The sequence below is a fragment of the Penaeus monodon genome, chromosome 4, assembly GCF_015228065.2.
Source record: "Penaeus monodon isolate SGIC_2016 chromosome 4, NSTDA_Pmon_1, whole genome shotgun sequence".
NCBI classification, from domain to species: Eukaryota; Metazoa; Arthropoda; class Malacostraca; order Decapoda; family Penaeidae; genus Penaeus; species Penaeus monodon.
The window spans coordinates 2184537-2189536 of record NC_051389.1 but is presented as its reverse complement, the minus strand read 5'-3'; positions in this window follow the sequence as shown (position 1 = coordinate 2189536).

The window sequence follows — 5000 nt, the reverse complement described above, 5'->3', positions numbered from 1 at the left end:
AGAAATTAAGGAGAGAAAAGAGAAAGACAGAGTGAGAAGATATAAAAGGGAAGAATAGAGTGGGAAGAGAAAAAAGAAGGAATGAGAGAGAAAGAAGAAAGAGAGAGAGCAATAATCATATATAATGTAATATATATATATATATATTATACATAGTATATATATATATATATATATATATATATATATGTATATATATATGTATATATATATATATATATATATATATATATATATATATATATATATAGGCATTTATGTTTATGTTTATATTTACTTTTATATTCATGTTTATATTTATTTGTATTCATAAATATATCTGAATTTCCTTATATTGAATTCATATCTTTGTTTATATAATATTTATATTTATATTTACATTCAAATTCACATTTGTATGGCTCTACATGTGTTCGCGTCGTAGCTCTTACTTCCGCCATTTCTAGCTTATATATCCTTTATTTTCTTCCTTATTTTATTTAATCCTTTAATTCCTTTCTCCCCCCACCCCCCAAAAATACTTCTGAGAAGCACCTTACTTCCGCAGATACCTGGAGAACACAAGAAAATTATTAGTGAAATTTGTCTTTTCTTCGATTGAGACGCGGACTCGCCCAAGGAAATAAATAATAATAAAAAAAAAAACTGGCAACTCACCCTGGATTCTGGAGTACTTCGATTCGCAAGATTCTTTGAAGAAGAATATTGAAGGGGCGTTGAAATGCGTGAAATATCAATGAAAATAATAAAAGAAAAGATGAAAATAAAATATTTAAATCTTAAAAAAACACAAAACATATGTTAACATAAGTATTAAATGTAAAGTGATTAGAATAAAAAGCTTTTTTTGGCGAATCGGACTCTTCCAGAGTTCGGGGTGAGTTGCCAGTTGTTGTTTTTGTTTTTTTGCTCGGTTACAGAGCTAGAGGAAAAGGGCGATTAGGCAGAACATTTAGGCCAAGAGTACGTCTTTGTTTTTTATATGTTTTGTTTGTTTGTTTGGGCGTATGTGTGTGCATGTGAGTTTGTGTGTGCGTTTGTGTATATTCGTGTGTGTGTGTGTTTGTGGGTGCGTTTGTGTGTGTGTGTGTGTGTGTGTGTATGTGTGTTCATGTACATGTGTTTAGGTGTGCGTGTGTGTGTGTCTGTTCATGTGCATGTGTTTATGTGTGCGTGTGTGTACCTAAGTTCGTGTACATGTGTCTGTCTGCCCCCCACACCAATTTTTTCCTTGCTTTGCCACCTCCCCCCCACCCCCTCCCTGTCTCCATTTCTCTTGCATCCTTTCTTTGTCTTTGGAAATATATCGTCGACTGTGATTTATGTATAGACGAACCTTTGCCAGAAATATGAATTCTTTATGAAACAAATGTTCTTTGAGGAGGACAAACATCCCCGTTTTCTTGTTCTTCTTTTTGTTCTTCTTGCTATTCTCCGTTTCTTTTTATTCTTATTCTTATTCTTGTTGTTGTTGTTGTTGTTGTTGTTCTTTCTCTTTCTTTTTCTTCGTTATTTTTCTTCTTCATTTAAGTTTATTGTTGTTTCTCTCATCATTTTCTTTTTTTTTCTTATTCTTCTTTTGTTAGTTTCTTCCTGTGTTTTCTCCTCATTTTCTTTTAATTTTCTTTCTTTCCTTCTTCTTTTATTCCTTTCTTCCTCTCCATTATTTCCCTACTTTGTTCTTCCCCCTTTCGTGTCTTTGCTTCCTCTCTGTCTCCCATTTTCCTTCGTATTTTCATTTTCTTTACTTTCAACTTTTTCCCTTCGTCGTGTTTTCTCATTCTTGCTTTGTTCTCGCATTTCCTTTGTCTCCTTTTATCCTGTTTCCCCTTCTTCTTCTCCTTTAACATCCTATTCCTTTTCCATTTTTGTGTGTTCTTGTATTTCCCTTTTCCCCTTCATTCGCCGCGTCGAGCGATTCATTTGCCGTTCTCTCCCTCTCCCCCTTTCTTTATTTCTTCCTTTTTTCTATCTTCTCTCTTTTATCTTCCTCCTATTTCTTCCTTCCCTTCCCCTCGTCGCATTTTTTCCTCCTGGTTCTTTTTCTACTTTTTCTTCTTCTTCTTCTTCTTCTTCTTCTTCTTCTCCGTCTCCTCCTATTCTCCTTTCCTTCTCCTTCTCCTTCTCTTTCTTCTTAATCATCGTCATCGTCATCGTCATCGTCATCGTCATCGTCATCGTCATCGTCGTCATCATCATCATCATCATCATCATCATCATCATCATCATCATCATCATCATCATCATCATCGTTGTTATCATTATCATTGTTATTATTACCATTTTTATCAATATCATTATCATTATCTTTTTATTAACATTAACATTGTTATTATTATCATTACTATCATTATCATTATTGTCATTATTACTGCTATTATCACTATTACTCCTCCTCTTCCTCTCCCTTCCCTTTCCCTCACCTCTTTGTTGATCACTCCTTTTCTAATCATCCTCGAACTTTTGATTTAAAAAACAATGTACCCGCGACCTCACTCACCTTCCGGACTTCCATTCATATATAACCTCCATCGGCCTTTCACTCTATCTTTCTGTATGTCTGTCTTTATCTGTCTGTCTGTCTCTCTGTTTCTCTTTCTTTCTTTTTTTCTCTTTCTCTTTTTCTTTCTCTTTTTCTTTCTCTTTTTCTTTCTCATTCTCTTTCTCTTTGTCTTTTTCTTTCTTTCTCTCTCTCTCTCTCTCTCTCTCTCTCTCTCTCTCTCTCTCTCTCTCTCTCTCTCTCTATCTCTATCTATCTATCTATCTCTTTATCTAACTGTGTATCTATCTATCTATCTATTTCATGTTCACGTCAGGTCTAATTCACCTCTATGTTTCCAATTCAATTTCCATCTTTTTGACAGTTGTTTTTCGCGTACTCCCTATCCCCGAAATGCAAGAGAGAGAGAGAGAGAGAGAGAGAGAGAGAGAGAGAGAGAGAGAGACAGACAGACAGACAGACAGACAGACAGACAGACAGACAGACAGACATACAGATAGACAAACAGACTGACAGACAGACAGATAGACAGACAGACAGACAGACAGATAGAGAGAGAGAGAGCGAGAGCGAGAGACAGACAGAGAGACAGACAGACAGACAGATAGACAAACAGACTGTCAGAGTGAGAGAGATAGAGACTGACAGACAGAGAGAGAGAGAGAAGAGAGAGAGACAGACAGACAGACAGATAGACAAACAGACTGTCAGAGTGAGAGAGATAGAGACAGACAGACAGACAGAGCGAGAGAGAGACAGATAAAACGTCCTTTTGCACTTTCCACCACGTCATATTTCGCGTCTTTAATGGTGTTACTTTTCCTGTAATTTATCTACAACTTTTTTCTTCTTCTTCTGCTTCTTATTGTCCACTTCATCCCGTCTCTGTGATTCGACCTCTGTAACTCCAACGTAAGTAAATCTATACACTGTGAAATATAGGGCGATTGTCTGTAACGGTACACCTTATGGACTAAGTACCTCGTTTATCATGCTTTAAATTGCCGTTTTTTTATTATTGGAACTACAGCACCTATTTGAATTCGTATAATTTAATTGCCTCTGGTTCTCTGTGGGTGAAATATATGGAGGGACTCGTTTATTTTCTATGTCTTTATAGGTAGAAAGATACTATAAGTAAGTACTGCTATAGATCTTCAACAGACAAATCGGTGAAGGAAAAAATAAACGAAATGCGATGTTCTGCCCTTTATAATGTATATAGTATATAGACAATGGTTGAAATAAACGAAAGGCAATATTTTACCTTTATAACGGTGGGTGTATATAGACAATGGGTTTTATAAACGAAATACGATGTTTTACCCTTTATAACGGTGGGTGTATATAGACATTGGGTTATACGAAATACGATGTTCTGCCCTTTATAATGGCATGTGCATGGAGACAATAGGTTTTATAAACGAAATGACTTTGTCCAAATAACTTATGATTTCTCCTTCGCTTCTTTTCGATACATTTGAGTGCACTTGAGTCCTTCCTTCGAGTCATGGAGTTTGGAAACCACTGCCCGAAAAAAATACCATACGCAATAAAAAAAGAATATATATAATGATAATGATAATAAAAATAATAATAATAATAATGTACCCGCGACCTCAGTCACCTCCTGGACCTCCATTTATATACAACCTCCATCGGCCTTTCACCTTATCTATTTGTCCATATATCTATCTGTCTGCATGTCTGTCTCTCTGTAATACAATGATACGCGGGAAATGTTGCTGTTTTGTATTATTTTTCTTGTCCTTTCTTTTTTACGTTTATTCCTGTCCTTCCTTATTCTACTTTTTTATCATGCTTGGTTTTTTTTTACGTATCTCTTATTCTTTTTTATTTTACTTTTATTCTTGCCCTTTCTTATTCTACTTCAATTATTATCCTTTTTTTATTTTTTTTTTACTCTTCTCTGTTTTATTCTACGTTACTCTTATCCTTTCTTGTTCTTGTTTATTCTTTCTTAACCTCCCTTATTCCTGTCCTTTTTTATTTCATTCCTTACCTTTTTTCTACCTTATTCTTATCCTTTCTTGTTCTTACTTTTTTCTACTATTATTCTTGTTCTTTCTTATTCTCCTTTGTTTTCCCCTTTCTTCTTCTTGCGTATTTTCTCCTTTCCTTTTCTTGCTCATTTTCTCTTATTTACTCAAGTCTCAAATAATTAATTCAAATAAAGACATCTTTTCTAATGCGACATTAAAAAAAAAATATCCCGCTGTTGAGAGGGACGAAGATCGCCAATAACACTCAAAGAAATTAACATACGATTAGTAATAAACATCGATCATAGAGACAATTATTAATTAATATTCATATCACCTCAGTTCCTAGATGGGAGTGTGACGTTTGCTAATGCAGTTTGTGGTCGAGTTAAATGCAACAGAAACGCTGCTACTGTTATTAATGAACCCAAACATAGTAATGCCGCTACTGTTAATGACGCCAAACGCAGTAATGCCGCTACTGTTAATGACGCTAA